Genomic DNA, 15195 nt, shown 5'->3' on the forward strand with positions numbered 1-15195 from the left:
AAGGCACTCTGGTCAGGAGGGGCTGTCTTCCTGCGCCTTTTGGGCACACCCAACCCCAGCTCATCTTTGGATTTTTCAGACAGCCAAGGAACGACGGAGTTTGTGGAGGACTTCATCCTTCGACTTTTTCCTGCCTGGACGTTTGCAGGGGCCCGTTCCGCGGGCCGTGGACGCGAGGCGCTGCTGTGCAGAGGGGTCTCAACCGCGTTTGGCCGCCATCGATTGCACGCAGAGTCACCTTGCTCCTGGTTGTGGGAATAACTGTGGGTTCTTGTTTTTTTACCTTATCCGATTGGACTTTACCAGCACTCAAAGCCAAGGCCCCACGTGGCCGCGAAACTCACAAACGTTGGACTAAGCTCCTACCTGAACTCAGGAAGAGGTATTTGCCGCACAACGGCCGTGGCGATGTTAGCTTGCAGGTCGAGGTGTGGCATTCTAGTTTGCAACCGCATTTGTTGTATCTGGACGAGTGGTTGCTTCGCAGATGTGTTTCCTTACCCTGGCCGATCTGAGCGTGCTGGGTCGTGTTCGGAAAACGCTCCTTCCCAGGTGGGAAAATCGGGGACTGAGCTCATTTTTTTGAAGCCCGGATTTTGCCAGAGCCTGGGTCCTGCAGAATGGGTTGCCCCTGATTCGGAAGGTGATGGTGGGTGGGTGTTGAGGGTGAAGCAGTTCGTCTGGCGGTAGGGCTGTGTTTGTGCCCAGATGTCCACCTTGTCTGGTGTGCGTGATCGTGTGGCCCCTGGGCTAGGTGGGTGAGGTGTGGCTGACTCAGGATCTGGACTTCTCTGCATCAGCCTGCAGCTCGGCCATAGCGGCCGTGAGCACAGGTGCGGCTGTGTTACCCAAGTCGTATTCTTGGGCCCAACAATGATAGAAATGAGGCCGGACCCAAAAGTCAAAGGCACGGGAAACAGCTTGAGCTGAAGGAGACACAGCACCAAGAGAGCGGTTATGCTGGCCTCCCTGGGCAAAGGGGAGGCCCTGCTTATATAGAGAAAGTACCCTCCCCCCCCCCCCCCCCCCCCATGTTCCCACTCCAGTCCCTTACGCTACTAAGGGACAGAAAAGTGCCTCGTCCTGATTGGTCGATACTGGCAGGCCACCCGGTAGCTGGTGTTTTTGGAGCCAGGGTCTTTCGGGTTTCCAGAGCTTCTGGTTTGCTCCTGGGTTGACAGGATATGGCCGAAGCTGTTGTTTTTAGTCTTGCTTGGGTGGGGTCGTCTCCTGGTTCTGCTCTGAGAGAGAAGCAGCTTAGTAATAACGGCCGACAAGAATGCCCCAGGTGCATAGCGTTTTTCATTTGGGGCTTGGTCCTATGGTCCCTGATGGTCTTCTGTCCCTCCTGAGAGATTTTATCCTCCTCTTTTTTTTTTAATATATTTTTAACTTTTAAAATTTAGTTTTGAGAGAGGGAGGCAGAGCAAGACAGAGCATGAACAGGGGAGGAGCAGAGACAGAGGGAGACACAGAATCCGAAGCAGGCTCCAGGCTCTGAGCTGTCAGCACAGAGCCCAATGCGGGGCTTGAACCCACGAACCGTGAGATCATGACCTGAGCTGAAGTCAGATGCTTAATCAACTGAGCCCCCCAGGTGCCCCTCATCCTCCTTATTCTTAAGGGGAACATGGATCAAGTTTTCAATCTTCTTCTTTTTTTAAAAAAAATTTTTAATGTTTTATTTATTTTTGAGAGAGAGAGAGTGTGAACAGGGGAGGGACAGAGAGACAGGGAGACACAGAATCTGAAGCAGGCTCCAGGCTGTCAGCACAGAGCCTGACACGGGTCTCAAACCCGTGAACCTTGAGATCGTGACCTGAACCGAAGCCTGATGCTCAACCAACTGAGCCACCCAGGCACCCCTCAATCTTTTTTATCTACTTCCTGCTCATCAAGGGCAGAGGCCCCGCCTATCACTGGAGGTCATGGAAATGTCTTGCTATCTGATCTAACGCTGATATGGAAACATGGTCCCCAGTCGGTATGGACTTGAATCCCCATGCGAGCATCAGCTTGTTGTAGTCTGGAGGACGCACATTGGACAAATGAATTAAAGAGGCATGGCCCAAATAGAAGCAGCAGTAAAATAGCCCAAGGAGAGGCAAGAGACAGGTAACACTTGGCAGGTGGAGCCCCAGATGGCTTGAGCGGGGGGGGGGGGGGGGGGGGGGGGGGGGGTCTTAAAATGATGTAGCCAACAGGCCAGATGGAGGGTGATGTTAACCCTTTGTTCCCCGTCTCTGAAAACAGTAATGTAGAATGTTGAATGTAGAATGTAGAACATTGATGTAGAAACATCAGGATTTATTTGCAATAGCACATTTCTCTGCTTGTTCAGCCAGTAAATTGTCTAAGGCTAATTGGTGCTCTAAGACCATGGAAGCCATTGAGTCTGATGATGTTTAGATAAGTATAAAATCCTGTCGGGTTCCAGCCACCACTGCGGACACAGTGGCTGTGACATTTTGTGTGACCGCACTGCTTCAAATTAGTCCCCCGGCTAGTCCTGTCACGAGTCTCACCAAGGTGACTGTTCCAGCAATCAGCAGTCCTACAGCTCGCCCGGACTTCGTGGTGAGAGCTGAGTGTCATTAGGGTTATTGGAGAATATTTTAATATTTTTTTCAGGGCGAGGTGCGACACATCCCACAGCTCAGTCACTGCTAGTATTATTGGTATCGTGACATTGAAGTGGCGTCCCCTTCCCATCCACCATTCCGAGGAACAGACACAGCCAGACACAGCAGCCTTGGGGAGGGATCGGTGGGGACTGAGGGGTGAGTGGCTGTGAGGCACCCACAGGGAGTTCTTGTCATCATCTGGGTCGCCATCACCAGGGGTCCAGGGCATCTGTGGCCTTGTGTGACAGTCCGGGTAACTGTGCCACCAGAGCCATATCTCCTGGATCTTATCTCCAGGGCTGTGTTTGAGTTGGGGGTCGTATTTCTGCACATAAAGGGGGTCAGGGCTGGGGGTGGGGTGTGGTTAAGTGTACCTTTTGGTGAGCATAAGATGGGAGCTAAGTAGGCCGGCTCCATGGGCAGTCAGAGTATAGATGGAGGGCCTATGAGGATCTCAAGAGGTGTCATGTGGGGACAACCTGGGATCTACCTTGTTACATCAGGTTATGGCTGAGGGATTAAAGCATTTTGTTGTCATCAGGTCAGCGGGCATCAGGTGGGTGTGGAGGACTGGGCTTGTGTGAGATTGACTGGTTCTGTAAACAGGGTGGGATTGGACCCAGGACCACTGTACGGGGTAGACCCCCCCTCCCTCCCCAGACATCTTTATGTGCCTCTCCATGGACCTGTTGGTGACATACCCAGCAGTGGGATAAATTTCTGGTGTGGTCTGAGACCATGGTTTTAGTAATTTGGAACAAAGAATTTTCTCCCCATTTTCCCACGTTTTGCTTACACCGTATTACTGTTAACAAAGACCTAAAGCACCAGGACCAGAAGGGACGTGGTTAGTTGTTGTCGTTGTTGCTGTTGTTACTGTGAATCCTAGCAAGGACACAACAGACCCAGAACCACCCCAGGAAATGTTAGACTAGACGGGACCCTCTCCCCAGCAGGGGCGGGCACTGGAGAAACTCAGCAGGGGCATGTTAAATCCTTGTGAGCTGGACCCAGCTGGGTATTCCTTCAGGCCTGCAGCGGAGGGAGTGGCCAGGATTACCCGGTAGGGTCCTTCCCATCTGGATTGGGGTTGGTCTGGCAAGATTTTATTGCCACATTCCCATCTGGCCTCTTGAGTCTGGGCTTCGGTTAACCTGAGAATGGAATAGCAACCCCCCTGCTCCCCCAACCACCTGTTGCTCGGGAGGGACTTGGGCAGCCCCAACTAGCCCCAGTAGCCTTTTCTGCCCTCGAACAGAAAGCCTCTCCCCAACCGGGAAAAATGTCTGCACACGCAGGGAGATATTAACCAGCCATGGGAGACGCCTGAGTAACATCAATGCCTGTCTGTCAGGGAACTCGGGTTCCGCCTCCGGGTGTGTTCATGACGTCACCTTGCCAGCCGGTGAGCGTAGGAAGCTCTGTGACAGTGTGAATTAGGAAGCAAAGCGATGCTTCTCCAGTGACACCTGACGTTTAGTTCTGCGCTGGGACCCAGGGGAGCCAGGACGGTATCTTGGCTCGCGCGCATCCAGAGAAGAGTGACTGTGGTGTGCCCTGTTTTCCAGGTGCTGAGATGAGGGTGATATTTCGTGCACTGTCCCCTTAAATGCTGGAGGCAGCTCTCCGGGGAGAGGGTGCCAGCAGGGGCCCTGCTTTGCAGACGAGGAAGCGGGGAGCAGCTAGCGTGAGCTGCAAAGCAGTGGAATCAGGCTGTGACCCCCTGGGCGGGCGTCCCAGGCAGGAGCCCGTGGTGTGGGCTGCACGTCCCTGCTCGCCCTGTGCACCCCTCCACACGCCCACCCGCAGGTGTCTGAACCCTGGCCCCCGCCTTCCTCCGGGACTGGGCTGTGTGGCCCCAGCCCCAGTGCTCTTGCACTAGATTCCAGCCCTTCCCTGCGTCCTGGGGTGCAGGACTCCTGCGCGGGGTCCCCCTCTGCCGGGTCACCCCATATGCACACAGGCGTGCTGTCATTTGCCTCTTAAAAACTCATCAACAGCCTTCCTTGACACCCTCTTTCCCTCCAGCTAGGGCTCCATTTCTGTTCCCTCTGCAGCCCCACCCACAGGGAGTTCTGCGTGGTCTTACGCTTCTTCCCTCCTCCTCTTTCTGAATCAGATGTTGGGACCCCTCCACCAGGCGGTCCTCTCCGAGGACCTGTGTTGCTGGTCCGGGCTGGGTTCTCGGTCCTCATGTGGCCTGACCGCACAAGCTGTTCTCGGTGGGGTTGGCTCACGTCTCCCCAGCTTCCAGGACGCTTGGTGCTCTTGGTTCTCCCACATGCTGGCGCCTCCTTTCCCATCTACTGTGCTTGTCCGCTGCTGGCTGTACCTTCAGATTGTATCCAGAAGCCCACCTCTTCCCACCGCCTCTTTGCCGCCACCTGCCCAAGCCCCGCCCCTCGCACCTGCCTGCCTCCTTCCTGCAGCGGCTCCTGCCTGCTCTCTCTAGGGTCCCACTGCTGCATCCTGTGGGTCTGCTCCCAAAACGGCTTTCAGAGCACCCTTCTTCGAAAATATAGATCAAAGCATCTCCTGGTCTGCTCAGAGCCCTCCAGAGGCTCCCCATCTCTGAGTAAGAGCCACATCTTTAATATTGTCATCTGCCTTTATTCCTTAATTTTGTCCCTTCACACTCTCCCCTTCCTGCCACTATAGCCTCCAGTAGCACCACCCTTCTAGCCACACTGACCTTCTTGCCTTTCCTGGGACATCACAGATGGATTCCACCAACCTCAGGGCCTTTGCACTGGTGTTCCTTCTGCCAGGATCACCCTTTCCCCAGAGGGTCTCATGACTCACTCCTTTCCCTCCTTCAAGCCTTTGGTCAGGTATCACCTTCTTAGCGAGGCTTACCTGGACCAGCTTACATGAAATTGCTGCTTGCCCCCCGCCCCCGCCACGTCCCCTTACCTTGTGTTATTTTTCCCCACCGCACTTACCAATTTCTAACAGAGTATATAATATCTATGTATTATGATTATATATTTTGTTTATTGTTTATATTTCAACCCACTTTAAGGAAAGCTCTCTGCAGGCATAGATCTTTGTTTTCCTCACTGATGCACCTTAAAACTTTAGCACAGCTCCTGGCACATACTAGATACTCAGCAAATACTTGTTGAATGGAACTGAAATGGCCTTTATTGAAGTGGTTTTAGAGGGAACAGGAGAGCCTAGACTGGAAGGCGGATGGTTTCCAAAGACTTTTAAAAACTTTTTAAAATGTTTTTTATTTGTTGAGAGAGACAGAGAGAGAGAGAGAGAGAGAGAGAGAGAGAGAGCTCAAGTGGGGGAGAGGCAGAGAGAGAGGGAGACACAGAATCCAAAGCAGGCTCCAGGCTCTGAGCTGTCAGCACAGAGCCCGATGCGGGGCTCCAACTCACAAACTGTGAGATCATGACCTGAGCCGAAATCAAGAGTCTGTTGCTTAACTGACTGAACCACCCAGGAGCCCCTGGAAGGTGGAGGATTTCTGAAGCACAGCCAACACTGTGGCTGCTGGCGAATCAGTAGATGAGGAAAGGGATGCACTTTTTAAATAATTTGTTTATTTTTTAATTTACATCCAAGTTAGTTAGCATATAGTGCAACAATGATTTCAGGAGTAGATTCCTTAATGCCCCTTACTCCTTTGGCCCATCCCCCCTCCCACAACCCCTCCAGTAACCCTCTGTTTGTTCTCCATATTTAAGAGTCTCTTATGTTTGGTCTCTCTCCCCGTTTTTATATTATTTTTGCTTCCCTTCCCTTATGTTCATCTGTCTTGTCTCTTAAATTCCTCATGTGAGTGAAGTCCTATGATTTTTGTCTTTCTCTGACTAATTTCACTTAGCATAATACCCTCCAGTTCCATCCACGTAGTTGCAAATGGCAAGATTTCATTCTTTTTGATCGCTGGGTAATACTCCATTTTATATATGTACCACATCTTCTTTATGCATTCATCCATCGATGGACATTTGGGCTCTCTCCATACTTTGGCTATTGTTGATAGTGCTGCTATAAACATATAAACATTGGGGTGCATGTGTCCCTTTGCAACAGCACACCTGTATTGAAAGGGGTGCACTTTTACTGCAGACTGTGACCTGAAAACCTAGAAGTGTTTTAGAGCATTGTTTCTTGACTTCACGTCCCCCCTTCTCCATAGCAGAAGGCCTCAGACAGGTAGGGCCTGTAGGGAGGTGGGACCTGTAGCAGGTAGGACCCTATGATGCACTCTGTGTGCCCGCCCTCCAGCCCCCACGTGCCAGCCTTGTCTCACCTGCCACCTCTTGACACCCCCCTTCCACATCTTTTCATGATTATAGAAATCTGCCTTTTTTCCTCCACCGCATCCAACTTTTAGTCCCAGAAAACACTTAACCAAATTGTCAGAAAACACACACGGGACGACCGATGTAACTCTACAGTGCTGTTTTCTGTGTGTGAATAACTACATACGTGGCAATCTTTGGGACACTGAAAACCACACTTGGCCAGTATTGGAGGGCGTTTTTCAAAACCAGAATTCCGAAGCAACGTCCACTCTCTTGAGCTGTGTGGGTCAATTCTGGACTCGGGATTGCCACTGCTTGGCGTCCCGGGGCCTGGCCGGCTCACGGAAAAGGAATGTGGATGGCCCAGGAAGGTTGTCCCCGGACTCCTGCACCTCACGAATCTGTTGTGATCCTGCGGAAGGGGCTTAGTTGCTGAAAGCCGGCCGTGGCTGAGGGGGCAGTTTCCTGGTCAACAAACCTGTTGCATACATTTCAGGGACCATGTTTAGTAACAGGAGACTAGAGTTTAACTCACTACCTGCCGGTTGAACTAGGAAACCACACCAATGCTGTGATGGAATAAATCATCCTAATGTGACAGCAACAGAAATTGTAGAGCATCTTAATTTTACAAACTGTAATACCTGCCATTTGTTAAGTTACTGAATATTGTTCCCTTGCCCTCCAGGCTCGGAGAATCTACGGTGAATCACATCAGTCATTTGGGTGGAAAGGCTGATACCACTGCCACTTTGCGACGAGGGGACTTTAAAAAAAAATTTTTTTTTTAATGTGTATATTTGAGACAGACGGAGACAGAGCATGAACAGGGGAGGGGCAGAGAGAGGTGGAGACACAGAATCGGAAACAGGCTCCGGACTCTGAGCCATCAGCACAGAGCCCGACGCGGGGCTCGAACCCACGGACCGCGAGATCGTGACCTGAGCTGAAGTTGGACGCTCAACCGACTGAGCCACCCAGGCGCCCCAACGACGAGGGGACTTTTGTCCTGAACTTCAGGTTCCACTTCCTCACCGAGTAGTTAACTCTTTCTTAGACACCTTTACCCACCTCCAACGTGGTCCACATCACGTCTTGTACTGAATGCAGACTCAGGCCGATTCTCACTTCCTGGTGGGCTCTGGGGCAACCATCTTCTCTGACTGGGTCACCTCGACCCTGTGTCGCGGGTTTTTGCCCCGGAAGCCCTACGATTCTCCCGACTTTTCTTTCCTGTTGTCTGGGGGCACATGGCCCCGGGGGTCACTGTTCTGATTTCTCTAGATAGTGACACCTACAGTAAGAGGTGAGAAAACAGTTTCAAAGGAAAGTAGGATTTCTGTGCTCGTGGACGGAAAGAGGGTTTAGAACTCGGTCCCATCCCCTCAGGTCACGCGTGAAAACTAAGACCTTCGGCTGGTGTTTCAACTTGGCGCTCGGAGGGACCCCCAACTCTCAGCCTGACACCATACCTACAGTGCCATACTGTTTCGTTCTTTTCTTTGTCCAAACTAAATGTACTTAATTCCTGCTTGCCTTAAAACATACCACTGCAGCCCCACGTGTAAAAAGACGGGAAAGAGAAATCCAAGCAATAAACCCTGTCCAGCTTCCTCTCCCTGGGCCCCGTCTGTCCATTCAACAGCCCGATTAACATCTCCTCCCGGGTACCCCCAGAGTGCACACGACACAGTGAGGCTAAAACCAGACTCCACAGCTCCTTCCCCCAAGCGCGGTCTCTGAGCTCAGAGCTTCCCCATCTCAGGCGGTGCGGCCACTGTCCCATCCCTCCATCCATTCCGTTCAGGCCAGGGGTCACCTTGTCACTTTGCTCTCTCTCACTTCACCCTGCGCGTTGGACAGTGGCCAGCCTCTTCTCTCCACGTCCACCACTGGATCCTCAGTCCCGGCCACCATCTTGGTTCAAGTGGACTCATGTTGCATCTTCCAGGTTGGTCTCGTGGATCCCTCCAGTCACACCTCCTTCCAACCCATCCTCCACTTCGCACCCAGAGTAATTTTTTTTAAAAGCAGATCTTGGGGCCCCTGGGTGGCTCAGTCAGTTAAGTGTCCGACTCAGCTCAGGTCATGATCTCATGGTTCATGGGTTTGAGCCCCGTGTTGGGCTCTGTGCTGACAGCACGGATCCTGCTTGGGATTCTCTCTCTCCCTCTCTCTCTTCCCCTCTCCTGCTTGTGCTCTCTCTCTCTCTCAAAATAAACTTTAAAAGAACACAAAAAATAAATAAAAAGCAGATCTGAATAGGGAACTCAGAGACCCAGGGGTGCTGAGTGGTTGCCTCTGGGCACCTGCCTTCTTGTCCATGAGTGTGGGCCATTGCAGAGGTCGGACTAGTGACCCCAACTCCATCTGGGCACCTCAAAATTGCTCTGCTTATCCCCAAAGGCTTGCATGAAGCACTGAAATCTTTTAGAACAAAAGGAATTACTTTTCATTGAATGTTTTGATCCTTTTGGTGTGGCTACTCTGGGTTGGGCTGCCTGGGTTTGAATTTAACCTTCGTCCTTCACTTCCAAAAGTAAGATACTTACCTTCACCTCAGTTTTCTCATCCTGAGAATGGGGTGATAGTGGTTCCCACCTCACAGGGTTATTGTTAAGGTTGTTGAGACAATGTGTGTAAATGACTCAGTAATACGAGTGTTTATGATGATAGTATTTGGGCTATGAATTTCGGCGCGTATTCTGATGGCATATTTATGGCGATCTGTACGCAAATCAGGAAATCCTTTGGGGTGAGTCTTCAAGACTGTGCTCCCTCCTTGAATTTTCCCCGGCACTTTTGGAAAAATCCTTGTATCTGAGGAATTTGTCAAAATCTCAGGGCATGGTAGCCTAGATTCAATTCAGAATTCATGAGAATCTAAACAGGCTAAAAAAACGGAGCTGTGTAAGGTGCCTTGGAGATTACCTGTGGTTTGATTACCTCCTTTTTACTGAAGAGAAAGCCAGGTCTAAGGAGGACGGGGTGGCTTCTCTAAGTCCTCTAGGTAACAGCATCTGCAAGGTCAGAAGCCAGCATTGGAAAACTCATGTCAGTCATTCGCTCTTTTGTTTATGCATTCATTGGGTACATATGCTCAGTGCTTTTCACAAGATGTCAGGAATGAGGGTCAAGCCAGAGTTCTTGGCTGTGGGTTTTGCAAACGGCGTTAGCTGGGTAGGGTGAACACACAACACCAAGAAGGTGATTGGGGCATCGGCTCCCTTGACAACCGAAAGAAGGAGCATTTGTTCGACGCCTTCCTTGTGGACAGATGTCACAACCCATTTCCACAGAAGCTGTCTCAGTGAACCCTCACAAGAAACTTTTGGGGTCCCCATTCTCATCATAATCAACACCCTGGGTTTGAGCTGAGGAAACCGAGGTTCCCAGTGACTCAGTGGGGGCTCGGACGTGGCAGAGACCTGGCCCCTCGCCCTTCACCAGGGTTGGTGAGTCCTCGCACGGTGCCGAGGGGGGACGGGGCATCCTGAGCCTTCCGCAGGGACCCAGGGCTGGCCCCACCCCAAAGCCTGCCCTCTTGTCCTTTTCCTGCACCACCTTCTGAGTGTTGACACATGTCTCTGTCTGCTCCTTCCCGGTCCTGTTTCACCTTCAGCAGCTTGGTCCTTTGTCATCTGTGGTGTGCCCAAGGACTTCCTGTTTAGCTGGGTCCTCTGACCTGTCCTGTCCAGTTCCCTAGGTTTGGGGCGACAGCATGGAGCTCAGGGGGTCACTTGTTGTCAACATTGTGCAACTGGTCACACGCCTGTGACGCACTGTGTGCTACTTGCCACGCTGGTGTGCCAGCAACGCGGGCTGTGGGACGGTCTGCCGTCACGGGTTATCCCGGACTCCCAAGTGTCAGGTGGAATGTCCAGAAAAGTGAAATACGGTGCACAAGGTAGAGTGGCCTCCTGACTACGGCCGTGTTTCTCGCAAGCGGACGGCACACAGCGCCGTCCAGAGTCCTTGGCCCCGCTCCGCCCTGATACACGGGCCGAGAGGGACGGCCTGGCCTTGGCCACGCTGGCGGGCTCACCACACTAGGATCCTGTGGCTCTGTGGTACGTTGAATAATTAACAAGCCCGCTTTACCATAACAGCTGCTGTGCCTTCTCGTTTTAGACATAGATGAGAAGATGTTTCTTCTCCGGGTCTTCCATTTGCAAGTATTTCCTTTCTCATGATTTTTCTTTCAAGAATTAATGTTCGGGACTTTGTCATCTCAGGACCGATAGCTTAGCTGTTTCCTGGAGACTATAATCCTCTCCAGGCTTACAATCCTCTCTGTCCAGGTCCTCGACACGGTGCGTGGTAGAGAGGATACGCCAGCAATTGTCTAGTGGGTTTTAAGGCGGTTTCCTGAGGGACATGTTCAGGCAGAGCAGTGAGCTGGTCCAGGGGAGTTAAGTGAGCCTCAAGGTCCCTTCAAACACCAACTCCTGAAGCCTCTTTTCTTTTTAAAAAAAAAAAAATTTTTTTTAACATTTATTTATTTTTGAGACAGAGAGAGACAGAGCATGAACGGGGGAGGATCAGAGAGAGAGGGAGACACAGAATCTGAAACAGGCTCCAGGCTCTGAGCCGTCAGCACAGAGCCCGATGCGGGGCTCGAACTCACGGACCGCGAGATCGTGACCTGAGCTGAAGTCGGCCGCTTAACCGACTGAGCCACCCAGGTGACCCCTGAAGCCTCTTTTCTAGATTGTTATTGCCACTGATTTTTACTTATGTTCGGTCCTACAGGATTCAAAAGTCTGTATGTGAATATTAGGGAACTTTGTCACGGGCTGAGATGTATTTGAAATAAACTCTCAATCATGTCTCTGGGTTATGAAATGCGCTTATCTTCTCTGTTGTGTTTTGTTTTTTGCTGGATTATTTATTTCTACTGAGAGAGTGAGAGCAAGCAGGGGAGAGGAAGAGAGAGGGGGAGAGAGAGAATCCCAAGCAGAGGGCTCAAACCCATGAACTGTGACGTCAGGGCCTGAGCTGAAGTCAAGAGTCGGATGCTCAACTGACTGAGCCCCCCAGGTACCCCTACCTTCTCTGTTTTGAATATAGGTGGAAAGATTTGTAGCTTGTGGCCACTGGGAACCCGGAAGGAGGAACTCCTCTCGATTTTCCTTCTTTTCACGTAGGCGTACAGGAAAGGACCCCTTCCTCTCGGATTGGCCCTATCACTGAGCGGTGAAGCTGTCCACCCCAGTGTGGGGCCGAGAGCCATGAAAGGGCCAGCTGAGCACACGAGAGGAGGAAGCAGGAGTGCGTCCTAGCATCTGCCAATTGGAATACTGGCAAACCAAAACATTAGATTTTAATTAAAGAAAACTCCTTCCTTATCAGGCGTGATCAATTTGAAAAACACTCCTTTTAAAAAAATGTTAATTTATTTATTTTTGAGACAGAGAGAGAGCGTGAGTGGGGAGAGGCAGAGAAAGAATCCCAAGCAGGATCTGCGCTGTCCGTGCAGAGCCTGATGTGGGACTGGGACCCACCGAGTCGTGAGATCGTGACCTGAGCGGGAACCAAGAGTTGGTCGCTTAACCGACTGAGCCACCCAGGTGCCCCCAGACGTGGCCAACTTTAAGTATCCGTGGACAAGTTACTTTCATAGCCAGATGTAGTTTGGGGATCCCATTGTTTTGCATTATCTCTTCTACCTCCATTCTCTGGTTTGAGAAATGATTGCCTGAGGCGTGCAGAGTGTAGACAGCTGGTGTGGCATCTCCACAGCCTGGCCCGGGGCTCCTGTCACACACACGCTCCTGGGAAGCCAATGCCAGGTCAGTTGTCTCAAGGGGCCAGTCTCTTGGGTCCCAAAGAGATAAACCAAAGAAGTAACGAGACCCTTTGTTAAGTTCTGCTTCGGGAAATGTCAGGTGGAGGGAGAACTTACTTATTTTACACCTGATCATACGAGACGTCAAGGAAAATCCACTATGACTTGAAATTACTTAATGTTAACCGAGGAGACTTTGTGGTCAAAGTTTGTTCTTCCTAAACGACAAGAAATAAAAATGAATTTATATATTACTGAATGATACTGGAAAATGTCTCTCTGTATTTTAAGGGGATGTACTAGAGTCTTACGTCAGTTTTTGGAAGTGGGCGTATGTGTTTATTTATGATTTACTAATTATCTTTAATAAAAAAGCAACTATTAAAATGGCAGAATGCACATACGTGGCTAGTTCTAAGTTGTAGATAGGTGTGATATACTTGTCCTCCTCCTGAAAAGCCAACCATCTGAGGTCTAAACTGGACAATTTTTTTTTCCTCCATTAAAGCTTTCTATATTTATTTTGTGTTAGGAATTTTTAAAAACATTTTTAATGTTTATTTATTTTTGAGAAAGGGAAAGAGCGTGTGAGTGGGGAAGGGGCAGAGAGAGAGGGAGGCACAGAATCCAAAGCAGGCTCCAGGCTCTGAGCCGTCAGCACAAAGCCTGACGCAGGGCTTGAACTCACGAACTGTGAGATCATGACCTGAGCCGAAGGTGGACGCTTAACCGACTGAGCCACCCAGGTGCCCTGTGTTTGGGAAAAGTTTTTAAATTTTATTTATTTATTTTTGAGAGAGAGAGAGAGAGCACAAGCAGGGAATGGGCAGAGAGAGAGAGAGCAGGGGAGGGGCAGAGAGAGGGAGAGAGAATCCCAAGCAGGCTCCGTGCAGTCAGCGCGGATGGAGCCCGACGTGGGGCTCGATCCCATGAACCATGAGATCATGACCTGAACTGAAACCAAGAGTCTGACGCTTAACCAACTGAGCTACCTGGCGCCCCGTTGGGGAAAATACTTTTGAAATTCGACTTTGATTTTAGAAAAATATGCTGAACAACATTGACGTGCTTATCTTTGTAAGAGATGGGGATTTCTTATTTCCCTTGGATTTTAGAAGCAAAAAACACCCTGGGGCTCTGACTCTTGGCGGGTCTTTAGGGGGACAGTGTCTGGGTGGGTGTGGAGGGGTGAGGCATCCTGTCGGGAGCTCTAAGCCCAGAGCGTGAGGAGACAGCCGTCCTTCAGAATTATCTTCCTCTCCGGTATGTTTATATTTTTTGAAAGCTGTCATTCAAGTATAAGAAGTGAGGACTTGTGAATTGACACGAATTAACTTGTCTCTGGGTTACGCACTGGCCCCTGGGGCTTTCCGTGCCGTTTAAATGGAAATAAAATGCAACCGATGTGCTTTTCTTGGACTTTTGGCTTGCGTTTGCCACAATTCTTGTGCGACTGCACACCTGGAAATCACCGTCCACCCCTCCTCCTTGCAGCCCATCTCGGACACAAAGCGGAAGCTGGAGGGGACAGGGAACCTGGGGGGCTGGGGATGCGCAGAGAAGGGGATGCCTTCAAAGGATGCCTGAACTGCTCTTCCCTGTTCCTTGTCCCCTAGCCGGGCTGCTCTCCTGCCGGTGACACTCACTCACTCATCACACCCCGCCCCCATCTGTTCCTCCGCTTGCTCCCTGCCTTCCAGAACGTTCCCACAGCACACATGCGCTCACTTCCCACTCAGAGACAACTTTCTAGACCTCCCTCTTTTTCCAGTACTGCCCCCTTTCTTTTCTTTTTAATAATATAAAAACTTCTCCAAAGAACAGCCTTCTGGCCACCACCGGCTCCTATTTCCCCTCCCCCCGCTGTGGCACTGAGAGTTCTGGCGGAAGCGTCAGCCCCTCCTCCTGGCTAGCACCTGCGTCTGATACCACTGGGCCCACCCTCCTCCCGTGGGCTGCCTCCCCGGGCTCCTGGGACCCCACAGCCTGCAGCTTCTCCTCTCTGCAGCTTCTCTCTGGGCCCCCTTTCCCTGGGTCCTTCCCTGGGTCCTCCTCCTCGTCCAGCCTCACCCTCCAGCATTTGGGGAGCTGCAGGGCTGAGACCTCAGACCTCTTCCCCTTCTTTCCACTGACGCCTGCCCTCAGTCCCAGGAGCCCTGTCTGCTTGTGCTGCAATAACAATAATATCAGACTGGGGGGGTCTATGAGGAAATTCATTTTTCATAGCGCTGGAGGCTGGAGGCTGGTCCAGGATCAAGGTGGTTCTTGGTGAGGCACGATTCCTGGTTATGTTTTTATATGGTGGGAAGAAAGAGCTCATTTCTCTGGTGTTTCTTCTTCTTTTTAAAAAAATCTTTATTTTTGAGAGAGAGAATCTGAAGCAGGCTCCGTGCTGACAGCAGAGAGCCTGACATGGGGCTCGAACCCATGAACCATGAGCCGAAGTCAGATGCTCAACCTCCTGAGCCACCCAGGTGCCCCCCTGGTGTCTCTTCTTATAAGGACACCGATCCTCTCGCGA

Source organism: Neofelis nebulosa, chromosome 5 (assembly GCF_028018385.1).
Source record: "Neofelis nebulosa isolate mNeoNeb1 chromosome 5, mNeoNeb1.pri, whole genome shotgun sequence".
In the NCBI taxonomy this organism is placed as follows: Eukaryota; Metazoa; Chordata; class Mammalia; order Carnivora; family Felidae; genus Neofelis; species Neofelis nebulosa.